The 27,493-nt window shown below is 41.9% G+C and overlaps 1 protein-coding gene across 1 annotated transcript in view; it reads right to left on the reverse strand.

Moving 5' to 3' along the window:
• LOC110526276 (cadherin-11) overlaps window positions 1-27,267 on the reverse strand; it is a 70,748-nt gene extending 43,481 nt beyond the window's left edge. The window contains exons 1-2 of the mRNA XM_021607096.3: window positions 27,038-27,267; window positions 26,776-26,933 (exon numbers count right to left, since the gene is read on the reverse strand). The gene's annotated coding sequence lies outside the window, so the exon portion shown is untranslated. The remainder of the gene's footprint in view (window positions 1-26,775; window positions 26,934-27,037) is intronic.
• Window positions 27,268-27,493: the final 226 nt, after the last annotated feature.

The following is a 27,493-nucleotide window of genomic DNA, read 5'->3' on the forward strand; positions in this document are numbered from 1 at the left end:
TTTGGAAAAACATTCACACAACACAGTGAAAGTAGGTGTATGTCTCTAAATGTTTGTGCCACTGAGGCCTCCTGAGGTCAACTCACCCTGGTCTGTGATTCTAGAAATCCTCTACTGTGAGATAGGGATTACCAGCAAACAGCAGTCTGTCAGAGCAATTATTATAAGAAGGAACAAGATATTGTTGAAATAAGGTTTGTTTTTGGTCAGATCTGTTATGGGTGACTGCTCGGACATAGGAGAGGGCACACAAATGAAATTGAGAGCTATGTCCCTAGAATTATGTGTTGTAACAGCAGCTTCCTTTCAGACCTTGGTATTCAATCTCAACAGAACCTTGACTTCTGATACTGCGAGAGCAGGAGCAGTGCTTTTGGACCCAACCTATACTCTACTATGCTCTTACCTGTGATGCATGGCTGCATGAGCAGAATCAACGAGAGGGCTTTCAGGCAGAAACAGAATTATACCAGCTTTCGGGAGGATTTTGCAGGCCACAGCTGTGTGGAGTTGACAGGTGGCAACGATGCCAATGTTTCGAAGTCACTTACACACACACACACACACACACACACACACACACACACACACACACACACACACACACACACACACACACACACACACACACACACACGACCAACGTAGCTGAACAAGGCCACAACCACACCAAAAAAAAATGTCTGTGCAGAAAGACTGAGTTCATCTATTCTGCAAGTCTGATTAAGAGGACTGTCAAATGATGCCAGGCAGAGATGTTCGAAGGACACGTCTTCCTCCTGGCGCACTAGGGCCAGTATTTACCCCAGATAACAGTTTCCCACTTCCTCTACATTAGATGTTAGTCATTCTAGTCACACACACGCACGCACACACACACACACGCACACACACACGCACACACACACACACACACACACACACACACACACACACACACACACACACACACACACACACACACACACACACACACACACACACACACACACACACACACACACACACACACACACACACACTGAGCACACACAATCACCACTGAGCACCTCTGGACACATTCCTGGTTTACTCACATATAAATCATTGGCTATTCGGAAATGTCCTTCAACTTCTCACATTTACCACAGTTCCTTTGGTTAAAACCATTGTAAGAGAAGCTCATAGAAAAGCCTAAGGATGGCTTGCTGAACATAACATAAGCAGATATTTCACAGCTTATTGCATTACAACAGGGAAGTCAAACTCATTCCATGGAGGGCCTATTGTCTGCTGGTTTTTGCTTTTTATTTTCAATTAAAACCTAGACAACCAGGTGAGGGGAGTTCCTTACTAATTAGTGACCTTAATTCATCAAGTACAAGAGATAAGCGAGAACCTGCAGACACTCAGCCTAATGTGGAATGAGTTTGACACATGCTCTATAAGAACCCCTGCCCACACGATGTGTTCTGCAAGCAAAATGTAAATTTAGACATAAAATATATATAGAAAAATAACGAATTGCCAAAGTCAATATAAATGCAAAGTAACGTAACAATAACCACCTTAAAGAAACCCAGTACTACAAACCTGCTGCAATCCCCCGGAGATGTGTTCATGGTGCCATCACTGACAGCTCTGTATAGGCTTGATTTCACCCACTTCAAATGAAACGTGGGAGAACAAACTGAATGAATAAGTAACCACAAAACAACATGTGCCACCCTACACAGCAAGTGCAAAAGGTAATTGAACGGAATCAGAGTAAATCTCCACAGAAGAGACTAGCATTATCCATGACACATTGATTTAGTGAACCAAGAACAACAACCCAAATCCTTCTAGCCATCTGACAGGACTATCGAGTAAAGGAGGGCCAGAGGGGGTTGTCCAATACAGAATCAAAATAAGCAACATTTTACATTTTATAATACGCATTGCAGCGCTGGACTAAGGAATATGGTGGCTCAAAACAGCTTGGATGAAATCCAGTATTCAGAGTGGATCGGCTTAATATCAGTCCCCAACAGAATACATCAATGCCATCCTAGCAAGGGAACAAAAATAAGGTCATTGGAGTAGAAAAGCCTATCAGAACATCAGCTTTGACAAGCATCATTCACCCACTCTTCCTTTCAGAGCCACTAGGCTTTGATAACAGACTACCCTTTGTGTGGCCCCTTATTTGACACACCCATTGAGCTGTTGATAATGACAAATGACATTATTCAAGTCAACTCTCCTGTCACTCTTTTCAGCAGCTGTATTTTCTTTCCAGTCCTTTAAAAACAATAAATATGTGAGACGGAGGGAAAGGGAGATGAAAACACCCCGGCAGTATTTATTTTTGCATTTTGTATGAATTATACAATAGGAGCACACCCTCGTAATGAGTTTCAGGGCCATTTATTTGACCTTCCCCCTTCTTTATCAACAATACTCAGCATTTTTCCATGGTTGGAGAGAAGATTACCTAGCCAAGGTGAGTGAGCCTGTGTGTGTAATGACAGCAGGAGAGCCAGAGTGAAATTGCACAGGTAATACATTTAGAGTTGAGAGTGGTGGGAGTGGGAGTAGGGAGAAGGGGACATAAAGTAGGCCTGGACAGTTAGGAGATAAAACGCTCAATCCCAGAGCCTGAATCTTTTCCCCTGTATGTTGATATTCAGAGTAGTGCTCACCTCTTGTGGATGATGTTTATGGATAAGCTGATGAATATGTATTTGCCAGATTATGAGCTTTTGCCACCAAACGACCGTCCTTTATTTATCCAGATAGAGGTCGCTGACCTCCTCTGTTTACGCGCACCCTACTTGTGCCCGAATTAAATCCCTCCACTTTGCCTCCTTGACTGGTGATTCATTCTGAAGGAGATGCCGCCACTGCATCGTATTACCTGTGTAGAAAACCTGCAATTGAGGGAAATTCAATATGCTTTTAACATACATTTAGCCTCACCAGCATGGGTGTCAGATTCAAAATCTATGTTTCACCCAGGAGAACAAAAATTAACATCAAATCATTTAAGTCCGTCTTTCAGTTTATAAACCATACTATTTTACTTCACAACCGAAAGCAAATGATTTTGTCTCTCACCAGTGCTGACTAATAGGATGTGTAGCGGCTGATATTAGATCGCATCAATTTATCTCCATACATCTTCAAACTGCATAGGAGTAGAGTACATGCTGTGAAAATGATAAAGTGCTATTTAGACATTGGTACTTCTTTGTTTATGATATTGCAGTTCTCTCTGTGGGGGAGATTAATTTGTGTAAAAAATAGCATAGAATTGAATAGCCATGCAATACATAATAGATAAATTAGTGTGGTGGTGGACGTTTGAAGAACTCGCCCTATTTAAGATAAAGCAACTGCATTTAATGAGATAAGCCCTTGGGTAATCTGCCATACTCTAAATTCCTGAACTTTGCCTCACACCATTTCAATAGTCAATATAAATGTTGAGCATGATTTGCATTAATATTTCCACCATTCTCTCCACTTGTATCGAGCCTGTATCTAATGGCAGGCTGGAACCATCAGTCCTAAAGGATAAGACAGCAATCTTCCTCTTCTAATGATAAGTAAGTGCAATTTCTCTTCTTTGCTTTTTTGTTGTCATTGGTAAGTAACCTATAGTATCTCTTTTTTTTATTTCCTGGAGTAGTCAAAAGAGCTGGGCCACCGAATGGTTATCTTGATAGGAGTAAGCCCTGAGCTAGTCGCGCTGAGACAGCCTCCAATGAATATCAAGTGACATGAGTCAGAGTGGGAGCAGCTCCGGAAAAAAATGCTCTTCCATTAGAGTCGCCTTCTTCATTTAAACAGCCATTTCTTCACAGCACACTGGCCAGAGGTGAGGCGGGGGGCGCTGACATACACCCGCTGTCGCTTGCCAAATTAAAAGAGGCTCCGGCCTACTTTGGTGAATACTAAACATCGCTTGGCTCGCTCTCTATGCCACTAATTCATTCCCTCCGATTGGACTTTCACAATTTGCCCACACACTGCAAACTCCCCACAAACCCTGTTACATGGGTGGGAGAAATCGATAACTTTGAATCATTTGATGAATAAGGCTTTGGCATGGGCTTATTTACAGGTGTTAAGAGTCATTGGTGCGGACGAAATTGGCTGCAGCAGTGGCAAGGATGCTAAAGGACTCTCTCCTCCAACCACCCCTCCCTCCCTCCCCCTACCTCTCCCTCCTTCCCCCAACCTCTCCTTCTCTCCCTCTGTGCCAGCCTGTACGCTGTATAATCGGACCCAGTTGGGGCTCATTCATCAATGCTGGCTAGTCTCCTCCCCCCACACACGCCCACTCACTGAGTGGACCAGGAGATGTAGGTTTCCCACTGTACGCTCCGCTCTGCCACTAATGACTAAATCTGTCATTTTCAATGTTATGAGGATTTCTGTGCATTCTGCCTACAACTCCATCATGGCTGATTAGTTCCGGTGAGCTAGATCCAGTGTGAAATAAGCTCCTCGCTTTCAGACTCGACCTCCCTCACTCTCTGTCCCCTCTCTCTTCCTTTAGAGTATCTTCTCACGCTCTATCTCTCACTCTTTCACCATGGCCCTTGATTATTGCACAGACTACAATGTGAAATAATTCATACCATAATGAAAATGGTTTGAGCCAGCCAGCTCGACTCCTCACTATTTAAATAATGCATCATTCAATCACTTCCATTCTACGTGCCCTGCTCTCCAGCTTCTGATGGTTAATGGTTGCATATTAACTTTTTCTTGCAACAAAATAGTATAAGTTCAATTGGACAACAGCTGAAGTAAACACAACACATTATCTATTTGGAAGGGGGGGGACAATGGGACAAGTTTGTATTATTACTAGTACAAAATATATGCCAGCTGGGTAGACCCTCATTACCACTTGAATTGAATGATTTACCTTGTAAATAATGGAAGCACTTGAGCAAATGAGAGATACAAATGAAATCCTCACAGGTGTGGTTCCTAAGTTAATTGAGCATTGAACATCCCATCACGATTAGGGTCATGTATAAAAATGCTGACCGTGAACTTAAGCATGAGAATAGCGTGCTATTCACCTGCTATTCGTTTTGATCGTGTGGAGATCTAATCATTGAAGGTGTGGCAGAGGTGTGTTTACAGATACGCTGTATTCTGACCTTTCCTAATAATTCCACAACCTTTACGCAGGAGAAAACCATGAATGAGGTCTCGCGAACCTACCAGTTCCAAGTGGAAAAAATATAGACTTCATTTTTCCCAATAGAAATAACACCATTCTCCACGCAATGTAATTTACAACTTGATAAGATATATTGAGTAATCTGTTCGGATAAGGGATTTGTAAATATGAATTGTTTTAGATATATTTTATTTTATATTCGCTTACAGACAAATGTGAAACCAGTCATATGGCAGTAAACTGAAGCATATCAATATATATATATATATATATATATATATAGAGAGAGAGAGAATTTGAATTGTACAGCCTTTTAACTTGCAGGAATGGGCACTCTTGAATGTCTTAATTATAGGCTACCCCGACTTTCTCTGTTTCCTGTTTCTATCATGTAAAATATTAGCCACTATCTGTACCAACCGTCAGTAGGCCTAATAACAACATATATTCAACTTCCAATTTACTGTCAGTTCCCTTCAGTTGGTATGGCCTACATTATCATGCCATTTAATTACATTGTTTTGTTTACCTTAATTTGCTTCCTCTGTAAACAATGTCACAGCCATGTGGTTGTTGCGGAGGATCATTAGTAACCGTTGTAAATATTAAAAAAAGACAAGTAGGCAAATTAAATCGTTACGGAGCAAATCGCAGACCAAGCGTATCAGTTTGAACCCAACTCATGGCGCAATACTTGGCTGTGTCAGTACACAGTTCCATGGTTACTGCAGGCAATAGACAAGGGTATATCCTACTATTGTAGACTTTTCTCCCTATGATAATGTTATGTACACTAATCTTCCAACATCACAATGGGTTAAATAACGAAATATACAGAATGAATCAAACCAACGTTTTCTTTCTTTCGCGCATAAAGGCTCTCCAAACCTGATTTTTATGATTTATAAATACATTCCTAACCCTAAATAATCTACAAGATCAGAGTATTTTCAAATATAGCAAAAGGTGCTGAAACGGCTTGCTTTCATTGATCCCTAATATTCTGAAACCATTCTCTCGATATATTCAAACTAAAGTGTACACAATTCTTTAAAGGAAAGGCTTAAGATACATGTACTGAAAACCATATTGAATGAAAACTCCATGAGAAAATCTGTTGGTCAGCAAGAGGGAGGGTTTTCAGCGGTTGAATTACAATTATTCAGCACATGCAAAGGAACCATGCCTGCAATGCCCGTTACGCACCTTCATAAGGTAAGTCTGAATACCAAGTGCGTAGGAAAGGTGTGCGTAAGAAAGGCGTAATTTCCAATGTCTGAATGAATGCCCGATATGCTTTGGCATGTGTGAACAAAAATGTGAATGGAAGTATAGGATCTCTATGGGCACAGACACATACTCTAAATGTTTGTAAGAGATCGTCCAGAGAGAACCCAGACAGCACAAAGCCGCTCTCACCATGTTTAATCTAACAATAATTAATTAGAGAAAAAAACACTCAATTTGTTTCATTGTAATTCCACTTGGTAACCACTTAGAATCAATGAAAAGTCTGACCTTAAAATAAGGGTCAAGACAATCAATTATGCAGTTATCTTAGACCTAAGTCACACACAGTCTCTGACTCTCTCTCTCTCTCTCTCTCTCCCTCTCTCTCACACACACACACACACACACACACACACACACACACACACACACACACACACACACACACACACACACACACACACACACACACACACACACACACACACACACACACACACACACACAGTCTTGTACAGCTAACCTTGTGTGGATGCAATGCAGTCCCATTCAAAATCCTATTACCCTAACCTGTACGCTTATGTAACCATAACCCTAACCTTAACCTTAACCCTAACACAGTCTCTGACTTTCTCTCTCTCCCTCTCTCTCTCACACACACACACACACACACACACACACACACACACACACACACACACACACACACACACACACATACACACACACACAGTCTTGTACAGCTAATCCTATTACCCTAACCTGTACTCTTACGTAACCATAACCCTAACCTTAACCTTAACCTTAACCCTAAACCTAACCCTAAACAATTTTTGTTTGTTTACTAATAGTTAAACAGGTCCACACACACACACACACACACACACACATTATGCTCTGTCTGCCTAGCAATACTGGAAAGTCCCAGTCTCAACCATACTCCCACAGTGACTAAACTTTCCATTTATTTATTTTTTTCTTCTCAATCTTAGTTTTTTCAAGTCAAACCCTCAACTTCGAGAACTGCCACTGGCCAGTCATAATCTGTTATTGTTTCCCTGAAACCATGTGCGATTATACTTTTTTTTAAATTCTTCTAAATTAACTATCCAGGCTGATTTGACATTGGGCGGTATGATGGAGCTGCACTATAAATGGTTTATGTCATAGGTTTTGTCAAGTTCCTTTCCCTTGCAGCTCCACTTTGTAATTGAAAAGCCATTTCAGAATAAGATGAGTTAAGGGGGTTGACCGGCTATGTTTGCTGCATTCTGAACACTGACGCTTGGGGAAAATGGGCGATGAGCGGCACTGGTCAACTTTATTTGACACATTATCAAAGCAGGGGCTCGCAAAACCCAGATACCAACTGAACCCAGCAAGTCTCTCTGGATGCATGTATGCTTGTGTATCAGCTAAGTTAGAATAAGATGAAGTAGCTGCATTTTTACATTGGCTCTTTTGAAAACGCCTGTTAATAGCCTGCCAGACAGAATTGAAAGGTGCAGGAGAAAAAAATGAAGTCAATTTAGTATCAATGTCATATCTGTGCAAATCCATTCAGAAATCTCAGTCGAGGCCGAGCAGATTCACTTTCTAATGGCTTCGGCAGACATGCACATTCCTGTCTGACCCTCGATCTCTCTCTCTCCCTCTTCCTCCATCTCTCTTTCTTCCTTTACCTCAGTTTGTCTCCCTCCTGCAGAGGCCCCCAGGTGCTGCTTTGCTTGCAGAGCGAAGGCTGGTGATAAATGGCCACATCTGCCTGTCTTTAATGCCAAGTGCAGCTCCAGCTTCAGTCCCTAATGTGACACACAGTATCACAGGGCCACTTATCAACCCATACAAACACCCAAGAGACTCAACTAAATCCCCAAAACTAAGATCTCACATTCTAGTCAGGCATGTAATTGCTCATATTAAGTGCAGGTGGTAGTGCAAGTGCTGTACTGTTTAGTGGCTTGTGAATGGGAAAAATAAGTCAATCTGTATGCCCACCTCAGCATAACCCCTGATCATTTACACCCACACTTTTCAAGGATTTAAAAAATATACAGCCATCAGTATGAGCTACTATACACCTGCCATATTTATGGGCCTAACAGGTGAGCCTTTACATTTTTTTATCAAGTAGTGTCTGACAGATCAAGGCACCAAGGACGAGGGAACAAATAACGTCAGCGTTTCCGCCATACACAAATCTAACTGTGAGGCATGCAAGCGCCTCCTTCTTCAAAGCCACGTTGGCAAATTGTTTTTGAAATGCTTTATTCAGGTGGATGTGCTGAGACCAAGGCTGCTGCACCTCTCTCGAAACAACAGCAGACACTGGCTGCGTCTGAATATCCATACTAGCGTACTACATACTTAAACTGCATACCATGTACTCATTGTCGCATACTTTTTTAGCACGTACTGTTTTAGTAAAAAGTATGCAGTGTGCCACAGCCACAACGCAGTAGCAGCTCCTGACTGGCTGAGTAGGTGGGGCGGGACCAAGTGCGGGTGGATTTTTCCAAATTCAACAGACAGCATAGTATTAATCAGCCTGATAATAGCTTGTTTCCTATTCAATTAATTTCTCTAAACTATGAATAGAATAGGAATGGAGTTATAGGCCTACTCAGGCTGGTTATAGGCAGACTATCAAATTAGACATATACCGTAGCCAATATAGCCAATCTATCCTATTGAAAAAGGACAGAAGACAGAAACAGATCATTGAGTTCCATTTCAACATACAGTATTCATCCGTGAAACCAAAGTGCTGTAACATACAGTACCAGTCAAAAGTTTGGACACACTTGCTCATTCAAGGGTATTTCTCGGTTTTTACTATTTTCTACATTGTAGAATAATAGTGAAGACATAAAAACTAGGAAATAACACATATGGAATCATGTAGTAACTAAAAAAGTATTTTAAAAAATCAAAATAGATTTTAGATTTTAGATTCTTCAAAGGAGCCACGCTTTGCCTAAGATGAAATCTTAAGTTTACAGTATATCGTATAGGCATCACCTAGGAAGCCATTGAATAAACCAGCGCTCTGCTGTAACTAAGGAGAGTAGTTCAAATGGAAGCAGCTGTCAGGCCTGCAATAATGCATCTGGCCTTCAAAAGTAAAGTAGGTTTCCTCCCAGTGTAAAATAAATAAAAGGCGAATGGTTTGATTGCTGGGAAGGGATGGCTAAGTACTAACGTGAACGAGCCTTTTGGGCAGCAGATGAAAAGACTACCATTTTACATGACAGAAAATAGAAGCTGGGGATTGTTTGCTCTCTTGTGTGTATTGGTGGGAGTGTCGGGGGTGACAGGGTTATGGTATGGTAAGGGGCCTGGTGTTCTGGTAGAAGGCACAGCAGGAGACATGTCTTCCCATCTCCCACTCCTGCCCTCCATTACGATCAGGCCCTCGTTTACTACACCCATCTGAGTGTCATGTTAATGACAGCCCTCGTGGAGTTTACAGCCCCAATGTCCTTGCGGGAGTGACAGGCATCTTTCAGCCCACAGCCGTTTCCATTGAGCAGGCCATGACATTCCTGGTCCTTCACTGGTTGTGCTGCTCATGCTCAACTGCCTCAATTATAAAGGGAGAAAAAATGATTTCCTTAAAGGGATATTTCAGGATTTTGTCAATGAAGCCCTTTATCTACAGTACCGGTCAAAAGTTTGGACACATGTACTCATTCCAGGGTTTTTCTTTATTTTTACTATTTTCTACATTGTAGAATAATAGTGAAGACATCAAAACTATGAAATAACACACTAACTAACTTTGCACACTAACAGGTGTGCCTTGTTAAAAGTTCATTTGTGGGCCTCCCGGGTTAAGGTTAAGTGGTTAAGGGTGCTGTACTGCAGCGCCAACAGAGACTATGGGTTCGCGCCCAGGCAACCTCCCGGCCGTGACCCGGGAGGTCCGTGGGGCGACGCACAATTGGCCTAGCGTCGTCCCGGTTAGAGAGGGTTTGGCTGGTAGTGATATCCTTGTCTCATCGCGGTGGGCCGGGCACAGTGCACACTAACCAAGGTTGCCAGGTGCATGGTGTTTCCTCCGACACATTGGTGTGGCTGGCTGTGCGCTGTGTTAAGAAGCAGTGCGGCTTGGCTTGGGTTGTGTATCGGAGGACACATGACTTTCAACCTTAGTCTCTCCCGAGCCCGTACACCATAGTTGTATCGATGAGACAAGATAGTAGCTAATTGGGGAGAAAAAAGGGGTAGAATTCAACAACAACAACAAAAAATTTACTTGTGGAATTTATTTCCTTCTTAATGTGTTTAAGCCAATCGGTTGTGTTGTGACAAGGTAAGGGTGGTATACAGAAGACAGCCCTATTTGGTAAAAGACCAAGTCCATATTATTGCAAGAACAGCTCAAATAAGCAAAGAGAAACGACAGTCCATCATTACTTTAAAACATGGTAAGTCAATACGGAAAACTTAAAAAACCATCAAGCGCTATGATGAAACCGGCTCTCATGAGGACCGCCACATGAAAAAAAGAACCAGAATTACCTCTGCTGCAGAGGATAAGTTCATTAGTGTTACCAGCCTCAGAAATTACAGCCCCAGAAAATGCTTCACAGAGTTCAAGTAACCGACACATCTCAACATCAACTTTTCAGAGGAGACTGGGTGAATCAGGCCTTCATGGTCAAACTGCTACAAAGAAACCACTACTAAAGGTCACCAATAAGAAGAAGAGACATGTTTGCGCCAAGAAACACAAGCAATGTCCTTAATATGTCCTTAGTCTGATGAGTCCAAATTTGAGATTTTTGGTTCCAACAGCCGTGTCTTTGTGAGACGCTGAGTAGGTGAACGGATGATCTCTGCATGTGTGGTTCCCACTGTGAAGCATGGAGGAGGACGCGTGGTGGTGTGGGGGTGCTTTTCTGGTGACACTGTCAGTGATTTATTTACAATTCAAGGCAAAATTAACCAGCATGGCTACCACAACATTCTGCAGCAATATGCCATCCCATCTGGTTTGCGCTTAGTGGGACTATCATTTGTTTTACAACAAGATAATGACCCAACACACACAGGCTGTGTAAGGGCTATTTGTCCAAGAATGGGAGTGATGGAGTGCTGCATCAGATGACCTGGCCTCCACAATCACCCGACCTCAACCCAATTGGAATGGTTTGGAAAAGTTGGACCGCAGAGTGAAGGTAAAGAGGCCAACAAGTGCTCAGCATATGTGGGGACTCATTCAAGACTGTTGGAAAAGCATTCCAGGTGAAGCTGGTTGAGAGAATGCCAAGAGAGTGCAAAGCTATCAACAAGGCAAAGGGTGGCTATATATTTTGATTGGTTAAAATTTGTTGTTGGTTACTATCTGTTATTTCATTGTTTTGATGTCTTCACTATTATTCTACAATGTAGAAAATAGGAAAAATAAAGAAAGACCCTTGAATGAGTAGGTGTGTCCAAACGTTGCTTATGTTTTATGTTTCTGCATGCAGTTTGAAGGAAGTTGCTAACTAGTGTTAGCACAATGACTGGAATTCTATGGTAACTGCTAGCATGCTAGTAGAGACCATAGATGTCCAGTCATTGTGCTAATGCTTGTTAGCATTGGCACGTGAAACTTCCTCTAACTTCCTTCATACTGGATGCAGAGACATAAAACTGGTAACTGGTATCCAGGAGTTCATCTGACTCTGGGGAAGTAGACGGCCAAAATACCAAAGTATCCCTTTAATGGGTACCTACCCCTGGGCCACCCACAATGTCAGCCACTTAACCCATGTAGTAACAATTTCTGCCCTGCTGTAAAACTCATCCCAAGAAACAAAGGCCATGGAAAGATTATCAAACTGCTTCAATTACCTACAATATAATCTCAAGCCTTTAAATTATTCTCAGAAGAAAAGTTTTAAAGTAACAGTTATAAAGAAATCCCTAGATATGAGGGAGTTAAAACAGAGGTAGGAAATTAGCTGAAACTTGGCCTCATACCAATCAGTGAGGCCTAAAATACTTTAATGCACTTTCCAAAAACACAGAATGAGAAATGACCCAGAGGGGTTTCCAGTCACGGAAAAGCCATCTCATTGGAGGCTGACAAACAGCTCTGGGACAGAAATCAAAATGGCTTCCCTGCAGACACAGTGGAGGAGCTGGTGGGGTCTAATAGGTGCCAATTCCAGAGTGGTGAATGGGTGCACTGATGCAAAGCTACCCTGACAGTTTGAAACAACCCAAGCGAACAACACATAATAGATGCAAACTTTTTTCTTTCTTTTCTCTCTCTTTTTTCCCTATTTTGGTTTTAGCATTGTCTGCCATATTACCCATGGAGTCAAATGGAAAGTGACAACATACTTCAAACTCTTACAGACAGTGCTGAGTCTGCTGCTGTCCAGGGGAAGAGTGTGGTCAGTATTGACTATTCCCCTTTCCAGTGTCCTGAATCAAGGGGTCTGGCTCAGGAGAAGAGAGGGGGGGGGGGGGGGGGGGGGGGGCTCAATCCTTCATTGTTGCGAGCTGATAAAGAGATTAGGGCACTGTGAAAAGAGGCAGGACTGAATATCCCAGCATCTGAGTCGCCTGTATGAAAGGGCCCCGGTACACATCCTGCCTTCCCTAAACACTTGACAACCTAAACAGTGGACAAGAGAATTCCTGTGTCAGACAAAACTCTGCACCAAAAGTTTATCAGTCTCATTTACAAATGTATGCCTTTGTGACCAAATAATTCCCCATTAGCAAAAATACTAGAAGCAGAACTAAATAAATTATTCAAAGATTCACTGTTCTTAATGGTTAAAAAAGAAATACAACCGTCTTCATGACCACATGACTGAGTAAAGAAAAATAAGTTGATTAAAAAGTGCCATGCATCAGTTTGAAAACATGTGGTGGTAAGGTTTTTCTCTAGCATTTGTGTGTCACTGAGTTTGACTGGTTTGTGTGGTTAGAATCTGCACGTCAAAAGCAGAGAAACCATTTGAGTGGGCCACCAGATGTACCATCACAATGGGATTCACATGAATACAGCCTCTCCCCCTAACCTATTGATTCCCATACAATTTCCCCTGGAGGAAATTAGAACTTTAGATGTGCAAAATGAAAGAAACAAATGTAATCAATGACACTCCATTTCTTATTATAATGACAAATAAAATCTAAAATGAGAAATGGGAGAAAATAATTTGCATACCTATACAATTTTAATGCATCCAGGATGGAAGCAAAGACCACATTATACCACAGTACATAGCCTGCATCCCTCTTCCACAAGAAGTAAACAAACTACTGATGATGATCCGCGGGGGGTATTTTTGTTTCATAATTCATATGAGACATATTTCCTTCCATGGGTAATTCTGAAGCTCGGAAGATCGCTGGAACAAAGCTGTGAATGCCAAAGACCACATAAAGGTTTTCAATGAGTCAACAGACTATGAGTGCAGCATCTGGTCTCCTTGTTTCACGTATGATGCCCTAACAGCTTCTACAGTATGTGCTGACTGCACTTCCCCTTACATGTGTGCTAACTTCCCGATGAATTCAAAAACCTTTGTCTCGCCAACTCCCTCTCCTGTGAAATATAGGTTGACTTAATCGTTTTTTTCTATCAATAAAACGATATTACATTCTCCAGACAATTCCTAATTGGCCTCTGGTTGGAGCATTTTATTTAAACTTGTTTAAACTTTTATTTAAACCTTATGACCCCTTCTGAGGAAGAGGGTGACCAAAGGATTGAAACAACTGGGAGCAGACCCTGATTATTCCCTCTCCATGGAATTGTCTAACGGTAGGATTGACAGTATTAGTATACATTGCCAAAGCTTTTAAGACCACATATATCCCAGTTATAGCATGGAGGCCTTAGGGCTCTGTTTTGTCTTACTGTCCTCCAGCTGTGACTGATAAGATGACACCTGGTCTAGTGTAGCTTGTGTTTGGCCTATCTCAAAGTGATCTTGGATTCCCCAAGGAAGACAGGCCTACATCACACAGACACATTAAATCCAGTATTTTTTTGTTAAAGGTGCTGAGAGGGGAGCCTGGCTGACTGGCAGGGTGCTAACAGACTGATGAGGGATAATACCAAGTGAAGAAGCCTCAGCTCAGACAGAACAGGCTGATAGGGCTGCGGCTGAGCTCAGAGAGGAAGGGAGGCCTGAGATTAAGAGTGAAGAAAAAGCAGGAAAAGCAGCCAACATGTGCTCAGCATATGTGGGAACTCCTTCAAGACTGTTGGAAAAGCATTCCAGGTGAAGCTAGTTGAACGAATGCCAAGAGTGTGCAAAGCAGTCATGGAGGCATAGGGTGGCTTCTTTGAAGAATCTACAATCTAAAATATAATTAGATTTGTTTAACACTTTTTTGGTTACTACGTGATTACATATGTGTCATTTCATAGTTTTGATGACTTCACTACTTTTCTACAATGTAGAAAATAGTACAAATAAAGAAAAGCCCTTGAATGAGTAGGTATGTCCACATTTTTGACTGGTACTGTACTTCCCCAGAGTAAGATGAACTCATTGATACCATTTTATGTTTCTGTGTGCAATATGAAGAAAGTTTCTAACAAGTGTTAGCACAATGAATGGAAGTCTAGGGTAACTCCAAGCATGCTAGTAGAGACCATAGATTTCTAAGGCTAGTTAGCATTGGCTTGTGAAACTACCTCTAACTTCCTTCATACTGGATGCAGAGACATAAAAATGCTATCCAGGACTCTGGGGAAGTAGAGGGCCAAAATCCCCAAGTATCCCTTTAATGGGTACCTATCTCTGGGCCACCCACGTCAGCCACTTAACCCATGTAGTAACCATTTCTGTCCTGCTGTAAAACCCTCAAGAAACAAAGTCCATGGAAAGATTGCCAAACAGCTTTCAATTACCTACAATATAATCTCAATACTTAAAATTATTCTCAGAAGAAAAGTTTTAAAGTAGCAGTTATAAAGAAATCCCTAGAATTGTGACTGAAGTTTGCAGAAAGGTAGAGGTAGTGAGGTAGCAGGTGGACAACACTAAGTAGAGCCAGGCAGCCTGAGATACAATGGGATAAGTTTCACAATCCTTTATTACAGACAGTGTGACATTTACAGTCCTACTCTGAGTGGGGAAGAGGCCGGACACAGCTCTTGGCCTTCACTTTATTACAAGCAGCATCTCCACAATATACACTCACCGGAGAGTTTATTAGACACATCATCCCGTTCACAAATACGAATCACTCCTACAGACAGTGAGTCGCGTGGCCATGGCTTGCTTTATCAAGCAGGCAGACAGGCATCGAGGCATTCAGTTACTGTTCAATTGAAAATTAGAATGGGGACAACAAGTGACCTAAGTGACTTTGAGCATGGTATGATTGTCGGTGCCAGGTGCGTAAGGATCCAGTATTTTAGAAACAACCGCCCTCCTGAGCATTCATGCAAGACAGTGTCTAGGGATTACAGAGAATGGTGCGACAAACAAAAAACATCCAATAAGCGGCAGTCCTGCGGGCGAAAACAGCTTGTTGATGACAGAGGTCGAAGAATAATGGAAAGAATCACGCAAGCGGGCTACAAACAGACAAATAACAGCGCAGTACAACAGTGGTGTGCAGAAGGGCATCTCGGAACGTACAACTCGTAGGACCTTGTCACAGATGGACAATTTCAGCAGACGACCACACCGGGTTCCACTCCTATCAGCTTTAAAACAAGAAGAAGCGGCTCCAGTGGGCACGCGATCACCAACACTGGACAATTGAGGAGTGGAAAAACATAGCCTGGAACAAGACAGTGAGTTCAGTTTACTTGAGTGGCCAGCGCAGGACCCAGACCTCAACCCAGTAGAGCATCTTTGGGATGAGATCGAATGGGCTGTTCGCACCATGAATGTACCGCCATCCAATCTGCAGCAACTGTGTGATGCCATCACGTCATCATGGACCAACATCCCTACGGATCGTTTGCGACACCTTGTAGAATGCCTGTTCTGGAGGCAAAGGGGGGTCCGACCTAGTACGATGGATGTACCTAATAAACTGGCACAATGCAGAAAATAAGGACAGCGAAAATGAAAAGGCCTATTGAAATATGTTGCCGCTTACAGTCTTGATCTATCAAGCTTCCAATCAATTTCATATATTTTATTGTGGCAGCGTAGCCTAGTGGATCGAGTGTTGGACTAGTAAGCGAAAGGTTGCAAGTTCAGATCTCTGAGCTAACAAGGTAAACATCTGTCGTTCTGCCCCTGAACAAGGCAGTTAACCCACTGTACCTAGGCTGTCAATGAAAATAAGAATGTATGGGAGTACTTGTCCAAATATAAGCCAGCAAGTATTTTGCTCTTTGCATCTCATTCCAAATTACATACAAACGGATGCAAAAGAACCAGACACTGTGAAACACTGTTATTTCCACCTGCCATTTTCTGTTACTTTGCTAAATTCAGCTAATTTCACAGGCTGCTGAAGCAACTGATACACATTCAAAGATGGAATATGCATCCGTGATTAACATGGGCTCTTTTCATATCTACAGACACAACTTTCAAATAGCTACACATCAACAGAAAATTTAACAACAAGCAGGTTGTGATTCTCAGTTCGCTTTCATTCTTTCTTTCAGGATCGTCTAAGACGTATAATTAGACTATTTAACGAAGAGTGCACATCACTGAGAAGTTGAATTGCCCTGAATCTCACACTGCCAATAGGCACAGCAAATGATAAAAGGAAGAGAGCTAGAGTAAGCATTAGCTGATTATGCAAATGTATCACCATATGCCAGCAAATAATGAATGAACCTAGTGCACTTAGCACTCTGATTGCAGACTACAGGTGATTTATAAATCAAAAAGATGTTATCTTAGCATTAGAGCAAGGGGGAGGATGGGCTGCACATTTAGTGCCTGTGTATTCCATCTTAGTGGTTCCTTTAAACAGAAACGCTTTCCCCTTGTCCTCTTTATGTTTAGGTGCTTTCTGTTGTTGACTGGGTTGGTGTGTGGGCAACCAGCAAATAGGGTTATTGCAGATGTAGTGTGGGTGTAATGGAGCCTGTCATTGCTAATCAATTCCTCCTCCACCCCTTACAGGGCTAAAAAGGAAAGTAAATGTTGAGGTTGATTACAAGGTGCACCTCCGAGATGCTTAAGATTATTGTTTTCAACCAGGGGTCTGCATTTATACTTCGGTCTTAGGTCAACGCAACAGTGTTTTCTGTATATGTTTATCCGTAAGCATTTCCATAGTAAACCGAGATCATAATCCTCTGAGTAATAGTATCTTATTAAAAAGGTCAAAAGCAAGCTAATTGCTTTTGTTCAGCAAGCTAATTTATGTGCCCCTTCCATCACTCCCCTCAGTGCCCTTGCTTATTGAACCTACAGTACAATGGCATTAGATGTCAAGTGCAAAGTCCTATCAGAAATACTCATAACACATCTGCTAATGCCTTGGAGCAACAGTGAAGAAAAGCACCATGCAGTGACTGTCAGTTGTCCGTGAAAAACAAACAAAGACAATACCCAACAAACAGCATATAAACTTTTTTCGTCTTTGAAATGGAAAAGATATGCACCTCTCAGGAAAGTAGGGCTAAGAAGGTCTCCTAAGGCCTGGGAGAGAACTCAGCCATATTACCATACATACAGTATATTGAAGCCAAATCCCTTATGGACTGTGTTTTATTTTTAAAGGTCAGCTTGGCCATAGCTCTTATCAAAGCAGTTTCTTTCGATTATGCCATGAAAAATCTAATTTAGGAATCAAGTTTGCACAGACAATACAGGACTTATTGCATACATTCATATATTTGAATTTTTATTCAAGGACTAGCGGTGGTATGCAAGCAGAGTAAAATAAGCAAAAAAAAGAAACATCATTTTTCAGGACCCTGTCTTTCAAAGATAATCCAAATAACTTCACAGATCTTCATTGTAAAGGGTCACTGTTTCCCATGCTTGTTCAATGAACCATAAACTAATAATGAACATGCACCTGTGGAACGGTCGTTAAGACGCTAACAGCTGACAGATGGTAGACAATTAAGGTCACAGTTATGAAAACTTAGGACACTAAAGAGGCCTTTCTACTGACTCTGAAATACACAAAAATAAATATATTTATTTATTTATTTATTTAACCTTTATTTAACCAGGTAGGCTAGTTGAGAACAAGTTCTCATTTGCAACTGCGACCTGGCCAAGATAAAGCGTAGCAATTCGACACATACAACAACACAGAGTTACACATGGAATAAACAAAACATACAGTCAATAATACAGTAGAACAAAAGAAAACAAAAAGTCTATATACAATGAGTGCAAATGAGGTAAGTTAAGGAAATAAATAGGCCATGGTGGCGAAGTAATTACAATATAGCAATTAAACACTGGAATGGTAGATCGGCTGAAGATGAATGTGCAGGTAGAGATACTGGGGTGCAAAGGAGCAAAATAATTAAATAAACAAATACCAGTATGGGGATGAGGTAGTTAGATAGATGGGCTGTTTACAGATGGGCTATGTACAGGTGCAGTGTGAGCTGCTCTGACAGCTGGTGTTTAAAGCTAGTGAGGGAGATGTGAGTCTCCAGCTTCAGAGATTTTTGCAATTTGTTCCAGTCATGGGCAACAGAGAACTGGAAGGAAAGACGACCAAAGGAGGAATTGGCTTTGGGGGTGACCAGTGAGATATACCTGCTGGGGCACGTGCTACGAGTGGGTGCTGCTATGGTGACCAGTGAGCTGAGTTAAGGCGGGGCTTTACCTAGCAGAGACTTGTAGATAACCTGAAGCCAGTGGGTTTGACGACGAGTATGAAGCGAGGGCCAACCAACGAGAGCGTACAGGTCACAATGGTGGGTAGTATATGGGGCTTTGGTGACAAAACGGATGGCACTGTGATAGACTGCATCCAGTTTGCCCAGGGTCCCTGCTCATCTGCTTGAACGTGCCTTAGGCATGCTGCAAGGAGGCATGAGGACTGCAGATGTGGCCAGGTCAATAAATTGCAATGTCCGTACTGTGAGATGCCTAAGACAGCGCTACAGGGAGACAGGACAGACAGCTGATCGCCCTCGCAGTGGCAGACCATGTGTGACAACACCTGCACAGGATCGGTACATCTGAACATCACACCTGCGAGACAGATACAGGATGGCAACAACAACTGCCCGAGTTACACCAGGAACGCACAGTCCCTACATCAGTGCTCAGCCTGTCCACAATAGGCTGAGAGAGGCTGGACTGTAAGCTTGTAGGCCTGTTGTAAGGCAGGTCCTCGCCAGACATCACAGGCAACAACGTCGCTTATGGGCACAAACCCACCGTCGCTGGACCAGACAGAACTGGCAAAAAGTGTTCTTCACTGACGAGTCATGGTTTTGTCTCACCAGGGGTGATGGTTGGATTCGCGTTCATCGTCAAAGGAATAAGCATTACACCGAGGTCTGTACTCTGGAGCAGGATCGATTTGGAGGTGGAGGGTCTGGTCATGGTCTAGGGCGCTGTGTCACAGCATCATCGGACTGAGCTTGTTGTCATTGCAGGCAATCTCAACGTTGTGCGTTACAGGGAAGACATCCTCCTCCCTCATGTGGAATCCTTCCTGCAGAACGAGCAGCCATACTGCTCGTTCTGTGCGTGATTTCCTGCAAGTCAAGAATGTCAGTGTTCTGCCATGGCCAACGAAGAGCCCGAATCTCAATCCCATTGAGCACGCCTGGGACCTGTTGGATCGATGCGTGAGGGAAGGGGCCATTCCCCCCCAGAAATGTCCGGGAACTTGCAGGTGCCTTGGTGGAAGAGTGGGGTAACATCTCACAGCAAGAACTGGCAAATCTGGTGCAGTCAATGAGGAGGAGATGTACTACAGTTCTTAATGCAGCTGGTGGCCACACCAGATACTGACTGTTACTTTTTATTTTGACTCCCCCCCCCCCCCCCCCCCCCACCCCCCTTGGTTAAGGGACACAGTATTTTATTTCTGTTAGTCACATGTCTGTGGAACTTGTTGAATCAGTTGTTGAATCTTGTTATGTTCATACAAATATTTACAAATGTTGAGTTTGCTGAAAATAAACACAGTTGACACAGTGAGAGGACAATTATTTTTTTGCTGAGTTTATATAAGAGAATATTGTCACTGTCTATTGTTTGTTTCTTGAAAGACAAAAAATAGCTGTAGGGACTTCAGCTGTGGTACAGATGTACATACAGTGCATTCGGAAAGTATTCAGACTCCCTCCTTTTTCCACATTTTGTTATGGTACAGCCTTGTTCTAAATTAAATTAAATTACATTTTTTCCTAATGAATCTGCACACAATACCCCAAAATGACAAAGTGAAAACTTTGATTTTTATGCACATAAAAAAATTAGAATACAGAATTACCTTATTTACACAAGTATTCAGACCTTTTGCTATGAGACTCGAAATTGAGCTCAGGTTCATCCTGTTTCCATTGATCATCCTTGATATGTTTCTACAACTTGATTGGAGTCCACCTATTGTACATGCAATTGATTGGACATGATTTGGAAAGACCTGTCTATATAAGGTCCCACAGTTGACAGTGCATGTAAGAGCAAATACCAAGCCATGAGGTTGAAGGAATTGTACGTAGAGCTCTGAGACAGGATTGGGTTGAGGCACAGATCTGGGGAAAAGTACAAAACATGTCTGCAGCATCGAAGGTCCCCAAGAACACAGTGGCCTCAATCATTCTTAAATGGAAGAAGTTTGGAACCACCAATACTCTTCCTAGAGCTGGCCACCCTCCAAAACTGAGTAATCGGGGGAGAAGAGCCTTGGTCAGGGAGGTGACCAAGAACCCGATGGTCACTCTGATTGAGCTCCAGAGGTCCTCTGTGGAGATGGGAGGACTCTGCAGCACTACACTACACCAATCTCTGCAGCACTACACCAATCAGGCCTTGATGGTAAAGTGGCCAGACGGAAGCCACTCCTCAGTAAAAGGCACATGACAGCCTGCTTGGAGTTTGCTAAATGGCACCTAAAGAACTCTCAGACCATGATAAACAAGATTGTCTGGTCTGATGAAAACAAGATTGAACTATTTGGATTGAATGCCAAGCACACAGCCAAGACAATGCAGGAGTGGCTTCGGGACAAGTCTCTGAATTTCCTTGAGTGGCCCAGCCAGAACATAGACTTGAATCTGATCGAACATCTCTGGATAGACCTGAAAACAGCTGTGCAGCGACACTCCCCATCCAACCTGATAGAGCTTGAGAGGATCTGCAGAGAAGAATGGGAGAAACTCCCCAAATACAGGTGTGCCAAGCTTGTAGCGTCATACCCAAGAAGACTCGAGGCTGTAATCACTGCCAAAGGTGCTTCAACAAAGTGCTGAGTAAAGGGTCTGAATATTTAATTATATTTTTTAAAAACCTGTTTTTGCTTTTTCGTTATGGGGTATTGTGTGTAGATTCATTTTAGAATAAGTCTGTAACGTAACAAAATGTGTAAAAAGTCAAAGGGTCTGAATAGTTTCCGAAAGCACTGTATATCCCATTACAGTATCTCCATGAGCACACTCATTCTTATGCAACAAAGAGCCTGCCAGAAATTCACATTCAGTGGGTCCTTACATGAAAGAGGGAAGATAGATGCAGCTCCAAAGAATGTTAAAAGAATGCTGATATGTTGTGGAGGATACGCTGATTGCAATGGGAGTGATACGTTAGTAGCCTTAGCCTGCCAACCGCTAGGATGTTATAGATAGATACTGTCTTCACTACTGTATGTCTATATCTATACTATATCTATCATATCCTCACCTAGCTATCGTAAGATGAATGCGCTAACTGTAAGTCTCTCTGGATAAAAGAGTCTTCTAAATGACTAGAATGTGAATGTAATCGGAGAGTCTGTTATTCGTTTTTTGAAAGTCAGGGTGAAATTCAGCCAAACCCTCTCATGACAAAAAATCTTTCCAGTTCACAAAATGTACTCAGAGCAAATGTGCAGTGCACAACTTGCCATTCTCAAAAGTTATGGAATTGTTTAACTTTGTGTGACTTCGACCCTTTTTTCCCAAGTGCATGTGATCCAAAAATGTATACACACAAAAGTTACGAGGGGAAATTTGTTAGAACATCACGACAAGCACCAAGCTTAAAGAAAAGCAATGGGGTAATGCGTAATTTGATCAAAGTGTGAATTTGACATCAGAGAAAGACTATGCATGCTGCTGCCAGACATCAAATCCAGTTCAGCCAACATGTCCCCTCCAGGAAACAGTGGAAGAAAGGTTGATAAAGGCATTAGAATGTTCCTGAGAGGTCTGTTTTAATGAGTGGATAATTCAGACTGCAACGCTGGTAGTGTAAATGAGGCCCTACCTAAATCAACCCCATAATCAGTTAAGCTTCATGCAGCATTTGGCATGTTGGCCGTCAGTATGTTAAGCTTGTGCTTTTGACACGCATATGGACACAGTTTGAGCATGTGTCCGCATATCCACACTCACATAGACACTGATGCTCATACAGTATCATATACACAGCTTGTGCACAGCTTCAGAGTTGATCACCAGCAATAAGATGCTGACATATTCCCTTCTCAAAGCTACCCTTCTATACACAAGCTCTAGAGAGTATTAGAACCCCTAAAGTATGTTAATCAGAAGCATTACATTCAAATACCATGTCAGAAAGCAAAACGTTATTCTGCGCAAGTTACTGTCTTGAAAAGGTAGCCCAAGGAGAAGGGGGACTACATGGCCTCAATGTTGACACCTTTTGAAATAGACATTGACTCACACATGGCCTTGCACTTATGGGTGAAGAGAGAAAATAAACACTTCATATGGCCTTCAACGAAGAGTCCTTTCAGATTACAACGTTGTACACTATAGGTGGCATGGAAGGAACATGGTGTTCTGGTCTTGTAGTGTCTTAACACACTCAGGGTCAAGTCTACCAGCCCAAGTGTTCCTGTTGTTTTCAGACTGAAGAATAAGCATGTATTTTACTTGGACATTCCTACATGTGTTATGATTGTCTTATTCAGCAAGTATGTACATAAGTTGAAATGACTTGTGTTTAAATTGCTGGAACATGGAATCATTATCAATGATGCTCTTGAGGGTAAGTGACAGTGTTCTGTGCACCCACATAGTGATTTACCCATCAATAAGTAGAGTGCAACAATAAGAACAGCTTTGAATAAACTGAGCCATGGTCATACTTTCATCAGTGTCAAGCAATATTAGTACTGCATAATTCTCTAACTATTCATTAAATCTCTATAATTGTCCACCCACTATCAATGCCGCAATTAGTGAATGAAAATAGATTCAAACACCACTAATCAAGATTATTTCTGTCCAGAATGCTTCATTAAATGAGACTTGCTGGTTATTCTACTACCTGACTATTACTATCTTCATTCGTCCTCAAAGTCACTGTAAATATCCATCTGAAGAAAAGTCCAAGGCTAAGGTTCAACCAGCAATGCCGTAATACCTTCCTTTCATGTCCCATTGCTTGTGAGATAGATGGCGTGGGCATGTCACGGGACTGCCTAAAAACCACCTCGCCTGACCTTAATGTCTGTCACATGACCTGAATGACATGTAAACAACAGAGATGCACAGAGAATGAAAAGAAGCCTAGTGGTAACCAAGCAGTAGACACGGAATATCTACTGTCTTGGATTGTGAAATGGTACCCCACCATTTGTCCCACGACATGAGGATAATGATTCAATCCAATCTCTCACCCTATTAGCTGCTGATGGAGAGACACAGACGTCCCATTTTAGCATACTATCGAACAGTGACATGTAAGCACGGTTAAGAAGAAGTGTCACATATTCAGATAACTTGATGCCTTAACTAGGCTGCCATGCGCCCCCAGGAGGACCAAGGCCTAGGTGGCATCCACTAATAATTATCCAGGTACTGTGTGTTTAAAAGTTGTAATATTGTTATGTCAAGTCATTTGTAGAGTACCTTACGATTAGAATCCATACCTAAGGACACATGGCCAAACAAGAACGTCTTGCTTTACTTCCAAAATCGATGACAATATTCAGATATTTTTTCAGCTCAAAATCAGCAAACTGCGAGCTGTTTATTTCTATTAAGCTGACGGATGTGCATTTAGTCTACATTTTAAAAAGGGCACACTTTGGCGTCTTTCCTTTTTTTTTCCGAAGTAGAAAAATAACTCCTTGAAAAGCTCTAGCTGGCAGTCAAAATAACAAATGCCTTTATTCGTTGAAAATGATGGAGCCTCTTCCTCTATCGTCTCACAGTAATGTGGAATTGGAATTGCACAGCGTGGAGCAGAGCAGGAAACCGGGTCCTCGTTTTTCTCCCCTCCCCAGAACTCCAAGGTGGTAACGTGACACCGAAGGTAACAGAAGCTACTGACTAGAAAGATGTTAATCCTGACAAAGTGCCACAGCATTAGCCAGAGCCTCTGTTAGATTGAATTCTCCGTCCCCTGGGACCATGGGCAACACCGGTGGTGGCGCTCCATCTTTTCGAGTGTCCCTCAGAGACTAGTGCCCGAGGTAAGCAAACTGGGCCAGCTGTCCACAGACCAACAGCACCCTCTATTGATTCCTTGAATACATGTATTTTCTTCCTCAGAGGGGTTTCAAGACTGTTGCCTGTAACTGTAGTTATAGAGGTCTATTCAGTTTTGTCATTCAACTATTTAAGTATGGTCAGTCAGTCAGAAACTAAACTGATATTTCAGTTAACTATGATTCTGAAATGTTTTTTGTTGTTGTTGTTCAAAACTGATTTTAAAACGTTTGAGTAAATTTGAAATAGGCTATGGAATAAGCGATGAAACAATCTATGCAATTCTTTGATATATGTATATCTCAACTATTTTCAGCAGTCATGTCACACACCAATGCCTCAGTTGTGACTGGAGCTAAGCCTTCTCTGATGTGTCATTCACTTCTGGTTATGCTGCTGAAAAGATTTCACCATCAAGCATTATTACACTTTCATTTTTAATTCATGAATTATTGTTTCATCAAATTAAGCATTGGGAATTAATTTTGAGGGGTAAAATCACCATTAAATACAATCGATTAAATGATAAACCCTTTGATGTGCATTATTTCATTTCAATACCTTGTTAGGGCATAACACAGACCAATAATATCAGTAAAAGCATGTTCAATAAGGAGAACGTTAAATTATTATATGAATGGTTCCCACAAGAGCACATGAAGGGAAGCAGAGGAGACATTTCGCTGAGCAACAGTGCGGTGGGGGTATAGAGGAGTAGCGGGTGGGAGGGGGAGATTATTTTCTTCTCGCAAGCAGCAATCATGAGCTGTGGACATGAATACTGAGGGTTATGTGAATACACACAGTCAATGCAATGAACCAGTTACGCACGCTGTCTTCTTTAGGCTTCCTTCTCCCTATGAATAAAACCTATTGAAAACATGTTAGAATGCCTGTGAATTCTGAAATTCACATTTCACATGAATTGTTGAGTAGTTTAGCCTAATAAGATGTCCATGATCAATGCAACAAAAATGTACACTAGGCTATATCGCCTTGGTTAGAGACGCAACAAGGGGGAAAATATGTTTTGCCCCATTCAGTTTGTATTCAGTTGTAAATGATACACCAACCTGTTATCACTATAAAACTGTGACTCAGAAGTAGGCTAAACAAAAATATTCAAACGACAGCTATCAAATAGCAACAAATACAAAACATACACATTTGAAGAAAATTAAACTGACTTTAAAAGATAATATAATAAATTATATTATGAATGCAGGACGGAGAGAAAGTGGAATATCGTCCGCATTACAATGAATACAATATACATATGATTTGGCTATTCATCCCATTCAGTTCAATTAGCTATTTAAAGACAAACACTTTCAAGGAAATGTATCCCCGTATACCCTACACTTGCAGAGAAAGTTACCGTGTAGAATATTCGTCACAAAAACCTGAAACTGGATCGATGGGCTCAAATATGTAGTATAGCCAACCCGTGTGTCAAACAAGCCGTGAATAGATGTAATTGGACCGCCAGGCTTCCGATTAGAAACAGAGGATATATGAAAAAATTAACGTCAACAGATAATTCGATATAGGCTATGTTTACCGTCCTGATGACAATCAAAATATCCCCCCAAAATAAGTCGCCTATAGCCCTAATTTACTACATTTAAAGTGCTGGACATACAATGGACACAGTCCACTCAGACTGCGTATTAAATGTATCAAAAATGTCGCTTCTGAGAGATAGGTTTTATCATTTGGAAAAGCAATTTCGGTCCAATCGCAGGACTATCACATTTTCCAGTTCAAATGACTCCAGAAATTGCACAACACAACTGTACTAAAATAAATTGACAGGACAATAACTATGGGCTAAATCCTTTACCTTGCTTGAAGTAAAACAAGACTCAATGTTGTCAGTCCACTGCTTGTCCCATTAGCAGCTCCAGACTATGACCACTTCTGTATGGCTATGAACATCCAACTCGACCGGTCCTTGCGTTATCACTCCTGGTCCAAGCGCCTCTCCTCTTGTGAGTTCCGCTGGATAAGAGAAATACCGTGGACCGTTTGAGAAGACAGTGGAACTAGACGCCTAGGGCGAGTATAGTATCATGAGAAAATGAGAATGAGTGAAGGATTAAAACCGTAGCATCCCCAACGATCAATCCGGTGTAGACGCTTAGGAGCGCACGTCCTCTCCAGCTTTCTAGTGAAACGTAACGAAGCTTGCAGATCTTAGTAGCAATGCAAACAGGATGTCTTGCCGAGGGCGGCTAAGTAGAATCACCCCCTTTTCCCTGCGATACCAGATGGAAGCAGTTTCTCATCTGTCGCACGTTCCCAGATCCAGACAGTGCAAGAGAACAGCGCGAACGGTTAGACTAGGTTAAGAAATCTTCGTCCAATCAAAACAGGCGGGTGGAAGTAAAGCCCTCACTGGGAACCGAGAGCACTCAAGGGAGATGGAAACAAAACTCATCTTCAAAATAAATGTACATCACATGAAAATAAAAACTTTCCATGAGTAAAGTGATATAGTTACAAAGTATTCAATTTCATGACAACATAGTTTTGCTTCCAATTACAGGTTAGCTTCCCTT

Source organism: Oncorhynchus mykiss, chromosome 6, assembly GCF_057628025.1.
Source record: "Oncorhynchus mykiss isolate SJ-2025 chromosome 6, ASM5762802v1, whole genome shotgun sequence".
Taxonomy (NCBI): domain Eukaryota; kingdom Metazoa; phylum Chordata; class Actinopteri; order Salmoniformes; family Salmonidae; genus Oncorhynchus; species Oncorhynchus mykiss.